At 53.2% G+C, this 15,609-nt stretch overlaps 5 non-coding genes across 5 annotated transcripts; all 5 read left to right on the forward strand.

The window, feature by feature from the left end:
• The first annotated feature begins 99 nt into the window (after positions 1 to 99).
• TRNAA-AGC (transfer RNA alanine (anticodon AGC)) lies at positions 100 to 172 on the forward strand. Its single transcript has one exon. It is a non-coding gene; the product is annotated as a tRNA-Ala (tRNA).
• Positions 173 to 2,311: 2,139 nt separating this feature from the next.
• TRNAA-AGC (transfer RNA alanine (anticodon AGC)) lies at positions 2,312 to 2,384 on the forward strand. The gene has a single exon. It is a non-coding gene; the product is annotated as a tRNA-Ala (tRNA).
• A 2,139-nt stretch (positions 2,385 to 4,523) lies between these two features.
• Positions 4,524 to 4,596, forward strand: TRNAA-AGC (transfer RNA alanine (anticodon AGC)). Its single transcript has one exon. It is a non-coding gene; the product is annotated as a tRNA-Ala (tRNA).
• A 2,139-nt stretch (positions 4,597 to 6,735) lies between these two features.
• On the forward strand, positions 6,736 to 6,808 carry TRNAA-AGC (transfer RNA alanine (anticodon AGC)). Its single transcript has one exon. It is a non-coding gene; the product is annotated as a tRNA-Ala (tRNA).
• A 2,139-nt stretch (positions 6,809 to 8,947) lies between these two features.
• TRNAA-AGC (transfer RNA alanine (anticodon AGC)) lies at positions 8,948 to 9,020 on the forward strand. The gene has a single exon. It is a non-coding gene; the product is annotated as a tRNA-Ala (tRNA).
• The last annotated feature ends 6,589 nt before the right edge of the window (positions 9,021 to 15,609 follow it).

The following is a 15,609-nucleotide window of genomic DNA, read 5'->3' on the forward strand; positions in this document are numbered from 1 at the left end:
CCAGAGCAAGTTGTGGATTTAGCAAAACTGCCTATAGTTTACACATAGCCCAGGAGAGGACAGGGATCAGCCATAGCACAAGCAACAACCTCAAGCAAAGGGGGATTAGCTCAAATGGTAGAGCGCTCGCTTAGCATGCGAGAGGTAGCGGGATCGATGCCCGCATTCTCCAAATGCAGCTTTCCTGATTTGCCAGGAGACACCTTGCTTTTGTGTTTGATGTTGAAGCTTGGAACCGAGCGCCGTGAGCAACATGGGAAGCCGGAGTCCTCCTCATAACGCGTGCCAAGGCGTTGCCACGTTTTTGTGGTGGCAACTGTGGCTTCAGCCAAAGTCACGTAGGCAGTGTTGGACAAAAGCAATCTAGTAAACAAAGCACGAGCAGGCCTCCATGGCCAAGAGACAATATTTCATTAGCGCAAAAGGTGCCAGTGCCATGCTTACGCTGAGAGCTTTGGACTCGTTGAATCACCTGAATCAGGTTCAACTTCTCTTTGTGTGCGAAAGAAAGGCCTTTGGGCCCGCACGCAAGCAAATATCGATTGGCATAGGAAAGGGCAACGTAGCAGAGGATGGTTTCGATCCATCGACCTCTGGGTTATGGGCCCAGCACGCTTCCGCTGCGCCACTCTGCTCTTGTCGCTGACCAACCTCAACAACCACATGTGGATGTAGTTTGCCAGCGATTCCCACGGGGAGTGGGTCCATGTGGCAAAGTCACAATGTAGACGACTAGGCGTTTCCATTGATTTTCGACCAGCGAATCCCAAGTCAAGCGTGGGCGAGAGCTGGACTCTCCTAGACCAGCTGAGCGAGGGTGGTGGCAAGTGGCCCGGCGTGGAGCATTGGTGGTTCAGTGGTAGAATTCTCGCCTGCCACGCGGGAGGCCCGGGTTCGATTCCCGGCCAATGCAATTATGGGCTCTTTGTGTTTGCAGCGCTCTCCCCCAATTTCCAGCCCCGTGGAGTGCATCAAGGCACAAGGTGTTTCTTGTCGAGAATGTACTAGGCGGTGTGAGTGCTTTTTGAAACCAGCCTTCTCCCAATTACATCATTGAAACCCATGGGGCCATACCTCTGAAGGGGCTCAGTTGTCAAAGGTCGTAGGAGGGAAAAAAAAGGGGGGTGCAAACCTTCTACGCTAGGAAAGCGGGTGGCTCTCCTGGTGTCTAGCGGCCAGAGCAGGTTGTGGATTTCGCAAAACTGACTATATTTTACACATAGCCCAGGAGAGGACAGGGATCAGCCATAGCGCAAGCAACACACTCGAGCAAAGGGGGATTAGCTCAAGTGGCAGAGCGCTCGCTTTGCATGCGAGAGGTAGCGGGATCGATGCCCGCATTCTCCAAACGCAGCTTTCCTGGTTTCACGGGAGGCACCTTGCTTTTGTGTTTGATGTTGAAGCTTGGAACCGAGCGCCGTGAGCAACATGGGAAGCCGGAGTGCTCCTCATAACATGTGCCAAGGCATTGCCACGTTTTTGTGGTGGCATCTGTGGCTTCAGCCAAAGTCACGTAGGCAGTATTGGACAAAAGCAATCAATTAAAGAAAGCACGACCAGGCTTCCATGGCCAAGAGACAATATTCCATTAGGGGGAAAGGTGCCAGTGCCATGCTTACGCTGAGAGCTTTGGACTCGTTGAATCACCTGAATCAGGTTCAACTTCTCTTTGTGTGCGAAAGAAAGGCCTTTGGGCCCGCAAGCAAATATCGATTGGCATAGGAAAAGGCAACGTAGCAGAGGATGGTTTCGATCCATCGACCTCTGGGTTATGGGCCCAGCACGCTTCCGCTGCGCCACTCTGCTCTTGTCGCTGGCCATCCTCATGGATTTCGACAAGCGAATCCCAAGTCAAGCGTGGGCGAGAGCTGGACTCTCCTAGGCCAGCTGAGCGAGGGTGGTGGCGCCTGGCCCGGCGTGGAGCATTGGTGGTTCAGTGGTAGAATTCTCGCCTGCCACGCGGGAGGCCCGGGTTCGATTTCTGGCCAATGCAATTATGGGCTCTTGGTGTTTGTAGCTCTCTCCCCCAATTTCCAGCCCCATGGAATGCCTCAAGGCACAAGGTGTTTCTTGTCGAGAATGTATTAGGCGGTGTGAGTGCTTTTTGAAACCACCTTCTCCCAATGACATCATTGAAACCCATGGGGCCATACTTCAGAAGGGGCTCAGTTGTCCAAGGTCTTGGGGGAGTGGCTCTCCTGGTGTCTAGCGGCCAGAGCAAGTTGTGGATTTAGCAAAACTGCCTATAGTTTACACATAGCCCAGGAGAGGACAGGGATCAGCCATAGCACAAGCAACAACCTCAAGCAAAGGGGGATTAGCTCAAATGGTAGAGCGCTCGCTTAGCATGCGAGAGGTAGCGGGATCGATGCCCGCATTCTCCAAATGCAGCTTTCCTGATTTGCCAGGAGACACCTTGCTTTTGTGTTTGATGTTGAAGCTTGGAACCGAGTGCCGTGAGCAACATGGGAAGCCGGAGTCCTCCTCATAACGCGTGCCAAGGCGTTGCCACGTTTTTGTGGTGGCAACTGTGGCTTCAGCCAAAGTCACGTAGGCAGTGTTGGACAAAAGCAATCTAGTAAACAAAGCACGAGCAGGCCTCCATGGCCAAGAGACAATATTTCATTAGCGCAAAAGGTGCCAGTGCCATGCTTACGCTGAGAGCTTTGGACTCGTTGAATCACCTGAATCAGGTTCAACTTCTCTTTGTGTGCGAAAGAAAGGCCTTTGGGCCCGCACGCAAGCAAATATCGATTGGCATAGAAAAAGGCAACGTAGCAGAGGATGGTTTCGATCCATCGACCTCTGGGTTATGGGCCCAGCACGCTTCCGCTGCGCCACTCTGCTCTTGTCGCTGACCAACCTCAACAACCACATGTGGATGTAGTTTGCCAGCGATTCCCACGGGGAGTGGGTCCATGTGGCAAAGTCACAATGTAGACGACTAGGCGTTTCCATTGATTTTCGACCAGCGAATCCCAAGTCAAGCGTGGGCGAGAGCTGGACTCTCCTAGACCAGCTGAGCGAGGGTGGTGGCAAGTGGCCCGGCGTGGAGCATTGGTGGTTCAGTGGTAGAATTCTCGCCTGCCACGCGGGAGGCCCGGGTTCGATTCCCGGCCAATGCAATTATGGGCTCTTTGTGTTTGCAGCGCTCTCCCCCAATTTCCAGCCCCGTGGAGTGCATCAAGGCACAAGGTGTTTCTTGTCGAGAATGTACTAGGCGGTGTGAGTGCTTTTTGAAACCAGCCTTCTCCCAATTACATCATTGAAACCCATGGGGCCATACCTCTGAAGGGGCTCAGTTGTCAAAGGTCGTAGGAGGGAAAAAAAAGGGGGGTGCAAACCTTCTACGCTAGGAAAGCGGGTGGCTCTCCTGGTGTCTAGCGGCCAGAGCAGGTTGTGGATTTCGCAAAACTGACTATATTTTACACATAGCCCAGGAGAGGACAGGGATCAGCCATAGCGCAAGCAACACACTCGAGCAAAGGGGGATTAGCTCAAGTGGCAGAGCGCTCGCTTTGCATGCGAGAGGTAGCGGGATCGATGCCCGCATTCTCCAAACGCAGCTTTCCTGGTTTCACGGGAGGCACCTTGCTTTTGTGTTTGATGTTGAAGCTTGGAACCGAGCGCCGTGAGCAACATGGGAAGCCGGAGTGCTCCTCATAACATGTGCCAAGGCATTGCCACGTTTTTGTGGTGGCATCTGTGGCTTCAGCCAAAGTCACGTAGGCAGTATTGGACAAAAGCAATCAATTAAAGAAAGCACGACCAGGCTTCCATGGCCAAGAGACAATATTCCATTAGGGGGAAAGGTGCCAGTGCCATGCTTACGCTGAGAGCTTTGGACTCGTTGAATCACCTGAATCAGGTTCAACTTCTCTTTGTGTGCGAAAGAAAGGCCTTTGGGCCCGCAAGCAAATATCGATTGGCATAGGAAAAGGCAACGTAGCAGAGGATGGTTTCGATCCATTGACCTCTGGGTTATGGGCCCAGCACGCTTCCGCTGCGCCACTCTGCTCTTGTCGCTGACCATCCTCATGGATTTCGACAAGCGAATCCCAAGTCAAGCGTGGGCGAGAGCTGGACTCTCCTAGGCCAGCTGAGCGAGGGTGGTGGCGCCTGGCCCGGCGTGGAGCATTGGTGGTTCAGTGGTAGAATTCTCGCCTGCCACGCGGGAGGCCCGGGTTCGATTCCCGGCCAATGCAATTATGGGCTCTTGGTGTTTGTAGCTCTCTCCCCCAATTTCCAGCCCCATGGAATGCCTCAAGGCACAAGGTGTTTCTTGTCGAGAATGTATTAGGCGGTGTGAGTGCTTTTTGAAACCACCTTCTCCCAATGACATCATTGAAACCCATGGGGCCATACTTCAGAAGGGGCTCAGTTGTCCAAGGTCTTGGGGGAGTGGCTCTCCTGGTGTCTAGCGGCCAGAGCAAGTTGTGGATTTAGCAAAACTGCCTATAGTTTACACATAGCCCAGGAGAGGACAGGGATCAGCCATAGCACAAGCAACAACCTCAAGCAAAGGGGGATTAGCTCAAATGGTAGAGCGCTCGCTTAGCATGCGAGAGGTAGCGGGATCGATGCCCGCATTCTCCAAATGCAGCTTTCCTGATTTGCCAGGAGACACCTTGCTTTTGTGTTTGATGTTGAAGCTTGGAACCGAGCGCCGTGAGCAACATGGGAAGCCGGAGTCCTCCTCATAACGCGTGCCAAGGCGTTGCCACGTTTTTGTGGTGGCAACTGTGGCTTCAGCCAAAGTCACGTAGGCAGTGTTGGACAAAAGCAATCTAGTAAACAAAGCACGAGCAGGCCTCCATGGCCAAGAGACAATATTTCATTAGCGCAAAAGGTGCCAGTGCCATGATTACGCTGAGAGCTTTGGACTCGTTGAATCACCTGAATCAGGTTCAACTTCTCTTTGTGTGCGAAAGAAAGGCCTTTGGGCCCGCACGCAAGCAAATATCGATTGGCATAGGAAAAGGCAACGTAGCAGAGGATGGTTTCGATCCATCGACCTCTGGGTTATGGGCCCAGCACGCTTCCGCTGCGCCACTCTGCTCTTGTCGCTGACCAACCTCAACAACCACATGTGGATGTAGTTTGCCAGCGATTCCCACGGGGAGTGGGTCCATGTGGCAAAGTCACAATGTAGACGACTAGGCGTTTCCATTGATTTTCGACCAGCGAATCCCAAGTCAAGCGTGGGCGAGAGCTGGACTCTCCTAGACCAGCTGAGCGAGGGTGGTGGCAAGTGGCCCGGCGTGGAGCATTGGTGGTTCAGTGGTAGAATTCTCGCCTGCCACGCGGGAGGCCCGGGTTCGATTCCCGGCCAATGCAATTATGGGCTCTTTGTGTTTGCAGCGCTCTCCCCCAATTTCCAGCCCCGTGGAGTGCATCAAGGCACAAGGTGTTTCTTGTCGAGAATGTACTAGGCGGTGTGAGTGCTTTTTGAAACCAGCCTTCTCCCAATTACATCATTGAAACCCATGGGGCCATACCTCTGAAGGGGCTCAGTTGTCAAAGGTCGTAGGAGGGAAAAAAAAGGGGGGTGCAAACCTTCTACGCTAGGAAAGCGGGTGGCTCTCCTGGTGTCTAGCGGCCAGAGCAGGTTGTGGATTTCGCAAAACTGACTATATTTTACACATAGCCCAGGAGAGGACAGGGATCAGCCATAGCGCAAGCAACACACTCAAGCAAAGGGGGATTAGCTCAAGTGGCAGAGCGCTCGCTTTGCATGCGAGAGGTAGCGGGATCGATGCCCGCATTCTCCAAACGCAGCTTTCCTGGTTTCACGGGAGGCACCTTGCTTTTGTGTTTGATGTTGAAGCTTGGAACCGAGCGCCGTGAGCAACATGGGAAGCCGGAGTGCTCCTCATAACATGTGCCAAGGCATTGCCACGTTTTTGTGGTGGCATCTGTGGCTTCAGCCAAAGTCACGTAGGCAGTATTGGACAAAAGCAATCAATTAAAGAAAGCACGACCAGGCTTCCATGGCCAAGAGACAATATTCCATTAGGGGGAAAGGTGCCAGTGCCATGCTTACGCTGAGAGCTTTGGACTCGTTGAATCACCTGAATCAGGTTCAACTTCTCTTTGTGTGCGAAAGAAAGGCCTTTGGGCCCGCAAGCAAATATCGATTGGCATAGGAAAAGGCAACGTAGCAGAGGATGGTTTCGATCCATCGACCTCTGGGTTATGGGCCCAGCACGCTTCCGCTGCGCCACTCTGCTCTTGTCGCTGACCATCCTCATGGATTTCGACAAGCGAATCCCAAGTCAAGCGTGGGCGAGAGCTGGACTCTCCTAGGCCAGCTGAGCGAGGGTGGTGGCGCCTGGCCCGGCGTGGAGCATTGGTGGTTCAGTGGTAGAATTCTCGCCTGCCACGCGGGAGGCCCGGGTTCGATTCCCGGCCAATGCAATTATGGGCTCTTGGTGTTTGTAGCTCTCTCCCCCAATTTCCAGCCCCATGGAATGCCTCAAGGCACAAGGTGTTTCTTGTCGAGAATGTATTAGGCGGTGTGAGTGCTTTTTGAAACCACCTTCTCCCAATGACATCATTGAAACCCATGGGGCCATACTTCAGAAGGGGCTCAGTTGTCCAAGGTCTTGGGGGAGTGGCTCTCCTGGTGTCTAGCGGCCAGAGCAAGTTGTGGATTTAGCAAAACTGCCTATAGTTTACACATAGCCCAGGAGAGGACAGGGATCAGCCATAGCACAAGCAACAACCTCAAGCAAAGGGGGATTAGCTCAAATGGTAGAGCGCTCGCTTAGCATGCGAGAGGTAGCGGGATCGATGCCCGCATTCTCCAAATGCAGCTTTCCTGATTTGCCAGGAGACACCTTGCTTTTGTGTTTGATGTTGAAGCTTGGAACCGAGCGCCGTGAGCAACATGGGAAGCCGGAGTCCTCCTCATAACGCGTGCCAAGGCGTTGCCACGTTTTTGTGGTGGCAACTGTGGCTTCAGCCAAAGTCACGTAGGCAGTGTTGGACAAAAGCAATCTAGTAAACAAAGCACGAGCAGGCCTCCATGGCCAAGAGACAATATTTCATTAGCGCAAAAGGTGCCAGTGCCATGCTTACGCTGAGAGCTTTGGACTCGTTGAATCACCTGAATCAGGTTCAACTTCTCTTTGTGTGCGAAAGAAAGGCCTTTGGGCCCGCACGCAAGCAAATATCGATTGGCATAGGAAAGGGCAACGTAGCAGAGGATGGTTTCGATCCATCGACCTCTGGGTTATGGGCCCAGCACGCTTCCGCTGCGCCACTCTGCTCTTGTCGCTGACCAACCTCAACAACCACATGTGGATGTAGTTTGCCAGCGATTCCCACGGGGAGTGGGTCCATGTGGCAAAGTCACAATGTAGACGACTAGGCGTTTCCATTGATTTTCGACCAGCGAATCCCAAGTCAAGCGTGGGCGAGAGCTGGACTCTCCTAGACCAGCTGAGCGAGGGTGGTGGCAAGTGGCCCGGCGTGGAGCATTGGTGGTTCAGTGGTAGAATTCTCGCCTGCCACGCGGGAGGCCCGGGTTCGATTCCCGGCCAATGCAATTATGGGCTCTTTGTGTTTGCAGCGCTCTCCCCCAATTTCCAGCCCCGTGGAGTGCATCAAGGCACAAGGTGTTTCTTGTCGAGAATGTACTAGGCGGTGTGAGTGCTTTTTGAAACCAGCCTTCTCCCAATTACATCATTGAAACCCATGGGGCCATACCTCTGAAGGGGCTCAGTTGTCAAAGGTCGTAGGAGGGAAAAAAAAGGGGGGTGCAAACCTTCTACGCTAGGAAAGCGGGTGGCTCTCCTGGTGTCTAGCGGCCAGAGCAGGTTGTGGATTTCGCAAAACTGACTATATTTTACACATAGCCCAGGAGAGGACAGGGATCAGCCATAGCGCAAGCAACACACTCAAGCAAAGGGGGATTAGCTCAAGTGGCAGAGCGCTCGCTTTGCATGCGAGAGGTAGCGGGATCGATGCCCGCATTCTCCAAACGCAGCTTTCCTGGTTTCACGGGAGGCACCTTGCTTTTGTGTTTGATGTTGAAGCTTGGAACCGAGCGCCGTGAGCAACATGGGAAGCCGGAGTGCTCCTCATAACATGTGCCAAGGCATTGCCACGTTTTTGTGGTGGCATCTGTGGCTTCAGCCAAAGTCACGTAGGCAGTATTGGACAAAAGCAATCAATTAAAGAAAGCACGACCAGGCTTCCATGGCCAAGAGACAATATTCCATTAGGGGGAAAGGTGCCAGTGCCATGCTTACGCTGAGAGCTTTGGACTCGTTGAATCACCTGAATCAGGTTCAACTTCTCTTTGTGTGCGAAAGAAAGGCCTTTGGGCCCGCAAGCAAATATCGATTGGCATAGGAAAAGGCAACGTAGCAGAGGATGGTTTCGATCCATCGACCTCTGGGTTATGGGCCCAGCACGCTTCCGCTGCGCCACTCTGCTCTTGTCGCTGGCCATCCTCATGGATTTCGACAAGCGAATCCCAAGTCAAGCGTGGGCGAGAGCTGGACTCTCCTAGGCCAGCTGAGCGAGGGTGGTGGCGCCTGGCCCGGCGTGGAGCATTGGTGGTTCAGTGGTAGAATTCTCGCCTGCCACGCGGGAGGCCCGGGTTCGATTCCCGGCCAATGCAATTATGGGCTCTTGGTGTTTGTAGCTCTCTCCCCCAATTTCCAGCCCCATGGAATGCCTCAAGGCACAAGGTGTTTCTTGTCGAGAATGTATTAGGCGGTGTGAGTGCTTTTTGAAACCACCTTCTCCCAATGACATCATTGAAACCCATGGGGCCATACTTCAGAAGGGGCTCAGTTGTCCAAGGTCTTGGGGGAGTGGCTCTCCTGGTGTCTAGCGGCCAGAGCAAGTTGTGGATTTAGCAAAACTGCCTATAGTTTACACATAGCCCAGGAGAGGACAGGGATCAGCCATAGCACAAGCAACAACCTCAAGCAAAGGGGGATTAGCTCAAATGGTAGAGCGCTCGCTTAGCATGCGAGAGGTAGCGGGATCGATGCCCGCATTCTCCAAATGCAGCTTTCCTGATTTGCCAGGAGACACCTTGCTTTTGTGTTTGATGTTGAAGCTTGGAACCGAGCGCCGTGAGCAACATGGGAAGCCGGAGTCCTCCTCATAACGCGTGCCAAGGCGTTGCCACGTTTTTGTGGTGGCAACTGTGGCTTCAGCCAAAGTCACGTAGGCAGTGTTGGACAAAAGCAATCTAGTAAACAAAGCACGAGCAGGCCTCCATGGCCAAGAGACAATATTTCATTAGCGCAAAAGGTGCCAGTGCCATGCTTACGCTGAGAGCTTTGGACTCGTTGAATCACCTGAATCAGGTTCAACTTCTCTTTGTGTGCGAAAGAAAGGCCTTTGGGCCCGCACGCAAGCAAATATCGATTGGCATAGGAAAGGGCAACATAGCAGAGGATGGTTTCGATCCATCGACCTCTGGGTTATGGGCCCAGCATGCTTCCGCTGCGCCACTCTGCTCTTGTCGCTGACCAACCTCAACAACCACATGTGGATGTAGTTTGCCAGCGATTCCCACGGGGAGTGGGTCCATGTGGCAAAGTCACAATGTAGACGACTAGGCGTTTCCATTGATTTTCGACCAGCGAATCCCAAGTCAAGCGTGGGCGAGAGCTGGACTCTCCTAGACCAGCTGAGCGAGGGTGGTGGCAAGTGGCCCGGCGTGGAGCATTGGTGGTTCAGTGGTAGAATTCTTGCCTGCCACGCGGGAGGCCCGGGTTCGATTCCCGGCCAATGCAATTATGGGCTCTTTGTGTTTGCAGCGCTCTCCCCCAATTTCCAGCCCCGTGGAGTGCATCAAGGCACAAGGTGTTTCTTGTCGAGAATGTACTAGGCAGTGTGAGTGCTTTTTGAAACCAGCCTTCTCCCAATTACATCATTGAAACCCATGGGGCCATACCTCTGAAGGGGCTCAGTTGTCAAAGGTCGTAGGAGGGAAAAAAAAGGGGGGTGCAAACCTTCTACGCTAGGAAAGCGGGTGGCTCTCCTGGTGTCTAGCGGCCAGAGCAGGTTGTGGATTTCGCAAAACTGACTATATTTTACACATAGCCCAGGAGAGGACAGGGATCAGCCATAGCGCAAGCAACACACTCGAGCAAAGGGGGATTAGCTCAAGTGGCAGAGCGCTCGCTTTGCATGCGAGAGGTAGCGGGATCGATGCCCGCATTCTCCAAACGCAGCTTTCCTGGTTTCACGGGAGGCACCTTGCTTTTGTGTTTGATGTTGAAGCTTGGAACCGAGCGCCGTGAGCAACATGGGAAGCCGGAGTGCTCCTCATAACATGTGCCAAGGCATTGCCACGTTTTTGTGGTGGCATCTGTGGCTTCAGCCAAAGTCACGTAGGCAGTATTGGACAAAAGCAATCAATTAAAGAAAGCACGACCAGGCTTCCATGGCCAAGAGACAATATTCCATTAGGGGGAAAGGTGCCAGTGCCATGCTTACGCTGAGAGCTTTGGACTCGTTGAATCACCTGAATCAGGTTCAACTTCTCTTTGTGTGCGAAAGAAAGGCCTTTGGGCCCGCAAGCAAATATCGATTGGCATAGGAAAAGGCAACGTAGCAGAGGATGGTTTCGATCCATCGACCTCTGGGTTATGGGCCCAGCACGCTTCCGCTGCGCCACTCTGCTCTTGTCGCTGGCCATCCTCATGGATTTCGACAAGCGAATCCCAAGTCAAGCATGGGCGAGAGCTGGACTCTCCTAGGCCAGCTGAGCGAGGGTGGTGGCGCCTGGCCCGGCGTGGAGCATTGGTGGTTCAGTGGTAGAATTCTCGCCTGCCACGCGGGAGGCCCGGGTTCGATTCCCGGCCAATGCAATTATGGGCTCTTGGTGTTTGTAGCTCTCTCCCCCAATTTCCAGCCCCATGGAATGCCTCAAGGCACAAGGTGTTTCTTGTCGAGAATGTATTAGGCGGTGTGAGTGCTTTTTGAAACCACCTTCTCCCAATGACATCATTGAAACCCATGGGGCCATACTTCAGAAGGGGCTCAGTTGTCCAAGGTCTTGGGGGAGTGGCTCTCCTGGTGTCTAGCGGCCAGAGCAAGTTGTGGATTTAGCAAAACTGCCTATAGTTTACACATAGCCCAGGAGAGGACAGGGATCAGCCATAGCACAAGCAACAACCTCAAGCAAAGGGGGATTAGCTCAAATGGTAGAGCACTCGCTTAGCATGCGAGAGGTAGCGGGATCGATGCCCGCATTCTCCAAATGCAGCTTTCCTGATTTGCCAGGAGACACCTTGCTTTTGTGTTTGATGTTGAAGCTTGGAACCGAGCGCCGTGAGCAACATGGGAAGCCGGAGTCCTCCTCATAACGCGTGCCAAGGCGTTGCCACGTTTTTGTGGTGGCAACTGTGGCTTCAGCCAAAGTCACGTAGGCAGTGTTGGACAAAAGCAATCTAGTAAACAAAGCACGAGCAGGCCTCCATGGCCAAGAGACAATATTTCATTAGCGCAAAAGGTGCCAGTGCCATGCTTACGCTGAGAGCTTTGGACTCGTTGAATCACCTGAATCAGGTTCAACTTCTCTTTGTGTGCGAAAGAAAGGCCTTTGGGCCCGCACGCAAGCAAATATCGATTGGCATAGGAAAGGGCAACGTAGCAGAGGATGGTTTCGATCCATCGACCTCTGGGTTATGGGCCCAGCACGCTTCCGCTGCGCCACTCTGCTCTTGTCGCTGACCAACCTCAACAACCACATGTGGATGTAGTTTGCCAGCGATTCCCACGGGGAGTGGGTCCATGTGGCAAAGTCACAATGTAGACGACTAGGCGTTTCCATTGATTTTCGACCAGCGAATCCCAAGTCAAGCGTGGGCGAGAGCTGGACTCTCCTAGACCAGCTGAGCGAGGGTGGTGGCAAGTGGCCCGGCGTGGAGCATTGGTGGTTCAGTGGTAGAATTCTCGCCTGCCACGCGGGAGGCCCGGGTTCGATTCCCGGCCAATGCAATTATGGGCTCTTTGTGTTTGCAGCGCTCTCCCCCAATTTCCAGCCCCGTGGAGTGCATCAAGGCACAAGGTGTTTCTTGTCGAGAATGTACTAGGCGGTGTGAGTGCTTTTTGAAACCAGCCTTCTCCCAATTACATCATTGAAACCCATGGGGCCATACCTCTGAAGGGGCTCAGTTGTCAAAGGTCGTAGGAGGGAAAAAAAAGGGGGGTGCAAACCTTCTACGCTAGGAAAGCGGGTGGCTCTCCTGGTGTCTAGCGGCCAGAGCAGGTTGTGGATTTCGCAAAACTGACTATATTTTACACATAGCCCAGGAGAGGACAGGGATCAGCCATAGCGCAAGCAACACACTCGAGCAAAGGGGGATTAGCTCAAGTGGCAGAGCGCTCGCTTTGCATGCGAGAGGTAGCGGGATCGATGCCCGCATTCTCCAAACGCAGCTTTCCTGGTTTCACGGGAGGCACCTTGCTTTTGTGTTTGATGTTGAAGCTTGGAACCGAGCGCCGTGAGCAACATGGGAAGCCGGAGTGCTCCTCATAACATGTGCCAAGGCATTGCCACGTTTTTGTGGTGGCATCTGTGGCTTCAGCCAAAGTCACGTAGGCAGTATTGGACAAAAGCAATCAATTAAAGAAAGCACGACCAGGCTTCCATGTCCAAGAGACAATATTCCATTAGGGGGAAAGGTGCCAGTGCCATGCTTACGCTGAGAGCTTTGGACTCGTTGAATCACCTGAATCAGGTTCAACTTCTCTTTGTGTGCGAAAGAAAGGCCTTTGGGCCCGCAAGCAAATATCGATTGGCATAGGAAAAGGCAACGTAGCAGAGGATGGTTTCGATCCATCGACCTCTGGGTTATGGGCCCAGCACGCTTCCGCTGCGCCACTCTGCTCTTGTCGCTGACCATCCTCATGGATTTCGACAAGCGAATCCCAAGTCAAGCGTGGGCGAGAGCTGGACTCTCCTAGGCCAGCTGAGCGAGGGTGGTGGCGCCTGGCCCGGCGTGGAGCATTGGTGGTTCAGTGGTAGAATTCTCGCCTGCCACGCGGGAGGCCCGGGTTCGATTCCCGGCCAATGCAATTATGGGCTCTTGGTGTTTGTAGCTCTCTCCCCCAATTTCCAGCCCCATGGAATGCCTCAAGGCACAAGGTGTTTCTTGTCGAGAATGTATTAGGCGGTGTGAGTGCTTTTTGAAACCACCTTCTCCCAATGACATCATTGAAACCCATGGGGCCATACTTCAGAAGGGGCTCAGTTGTCCAAGGTCTTGGGGGAGTGGCTCTCCTGGTGTCTAGCGGCCAGAGCAAGTTGTGGATTTAGCAAAACTGCCTATAGTTTACACATAGCCCAGGAGAGGACAGGGATCAGCCATAGCACAAGCAACAACCTCAAGCAAAGGGGGATTAGCTCAAATGGTAGAGCGCTCGCTTAGCATGCGAGAGGTAGTGGGATCGATGCCCGCATTCTCCAAATGCAGCTTTCCTGATTTGCCAGGAGACACCTTGCTTTTGTGTTTGATGTTGAAGCTTGGAACCGAGCGCCGTGAGCAACATGGGAAGCCGGAGTCCTCCTCATAACGCGTGCCAAGGCGTTGCCACGTTTTTGTGGTGGCAACTGTGGCTTCAGCCAAAGTCACGTAGGCAGTGTTGGACAAAAGCAATCTAGTAAACAAAGCACGAGCAGGCCTCCATGGCCAAGAGACAATATTTCATTAGCGCAAAAGGTGCCAGTGCCATGCTTACGCTGAGAGCTTTGGACTCGTTGAATCACCTGAATCAGGTTCAACTTCTCTTTGTGTGCGAAAGAAAGGCCTTTGGGCCCGCACGCAAGCAAATATCGATTGGCATAGGAAAAGGCAACGTAGCAGAGGATGGTTTCGATCCATCGACCTCTGGGTTATGGGCCCAGCACGCTTCCGCTGCGCCACTCTGCTCTTGTCGCTGACCAACCTCAACAACCACATGTGGATGTAGTTTGCCAGCGATTCCCACGGGGAGTGGGTCCATGTGGCAAAGTCACAATGTAGACGACTAGGCGTTTCCATTGATTTTCGACCAGCGAATCCCAAGTCAAGCGTGGGCGAGAGCTGGACTCTCCTAGACCAGCTGAGCGAGGGTGGTGGCAAGTGGCCCGGCGTGGAGCATTGGTGGTTCAGTGGTAGAATTCTTGCCTGCCACGCGGGAGGCCCGGGTTCGATTCCCGGCCAATGCAATTATGGGCTCTTTGTGTTTGCAGCGCTCTCCCCCAATTTCCAGCCCCGTGGAGTGCATCAAGGCACAAGGTGTTTCTTGTCGAGAATGTACTAGGCGGTGTGAGTGCTTTTTGAAACCAGCCTTCTCCCAATTACATCATTGAAACCCATGGGGCCATACCTCTGAAGGGGCTCAGTTGTCAAAGGTCGTAGGAGGGAAAAAAAAGGGGGGTGCAAACCTTCTACGCTAGGAAAGCGGGTGGCTCTCCTGGTGTCTAGCGGCCAGAGCAGGTTGTGGATTTCGCAAAACTGACTATATTTTACACATAGCCCAGGAGAGGACAGGGATCAGCCATAGCGCAAGCAACACACTCGAGCAAAGGGGGATTAGCTCAAGTGGCAGAGCGCTCGCTTTGCATGCGAGAGGTAGCGGGATCGATGCCCGCATTCTCCAAACGCAGCTTTCCTGGTTTCACGGGAGGCACCTTGCTTTTGTGTTTGATGTTGAAGCTTGGAACCGAGCGCCGTGAGCAACATGGGAAGCCGGAGTGCTCCTCATAACATGTGCCAAGGCATTGCCACGTTTTTGTGGTGGCATCTGTGGCTTCAGCCAAAGTCACGTAGGCAGTATTGGACAAAAGCAATCAATTAAAGAAAGCACGACCAGGCTTCCATGGCCAAGAGACAATATTCCATTAGGGGGAAAGGTGCCAGTGCCATGCTTACGCTGAGAGCTTTGGACTCGTTGAATCACCTGAATCAGGTTCAACTTCTCTTTGTGTGCGAAAGAAAGGCCTTTGGGCCCGCAAGCAAATATCGATTGGCATAGGAAAAGGCAACGTAGCAGAGGATGGTTTCGATCCATCGACCTCTGGGTTATGGGCCCAGCACGCTTCCGCTGCGCCACTCTGCTCTTGTCGCTGGCCATCCTCATGGATTTCGACAAGCGAATCCCAAGTCAAGCGTGGGCGAGAGCTGGACTCTCCTAGGCCAGCTGAGCGAGGGTGGTGGCGCCTGGCCCGGCGTGGAGCATTGGTGGTTCAGTGGTAGAATTCTCGCCTGCCACGCGGGAGGCCCGGGTTCGATTCCCGGCCAATGCAATTATGGGCTCTTGGTGTTTGTAGCTCTCTCCCCCAATTTCCAGCCCCATGGAATGCCTCAAGGCACAAGGTGTTTCTTGTCGAGAATGTATTAGGCGGTGTGAGTGCTTTTTGAAACCACCTTCTCCCAATGACATCATTGAAACCCATGGGGCCATACTTCAGAAGGGGCTCAGTTGTCCAAGGTCTTGGGGGAGTGGCTCTCCTGGTGTCTAGCGGCCAGAGCAAGTTGTGGATTTAGCAAAACTGCCTATAGTTTACACATAGCCCAGGAGAGGACAGGGATCAGCCATAGCACAAGCAACAACCTCAAGCAACAACCTCAAGCAACAACCTCAAGCAAA

This window comes from Lithobates pipiens, unplaced genomic scaffold (genome assembly GCF_037356315.1).
Source record: "Lithobates pipiens isolate NorthernLeopardFrog02 unplaced genomic scaffold, aLitPip1_a1.2 Scaffold_18, whole genome shotgun sequence".
Taxonomy (NCBI): Eukaryota; Metazoa; Chordata; class Amphibia; order Anura; family Ranidae; genus Lithobates; species Lithobates pipiens.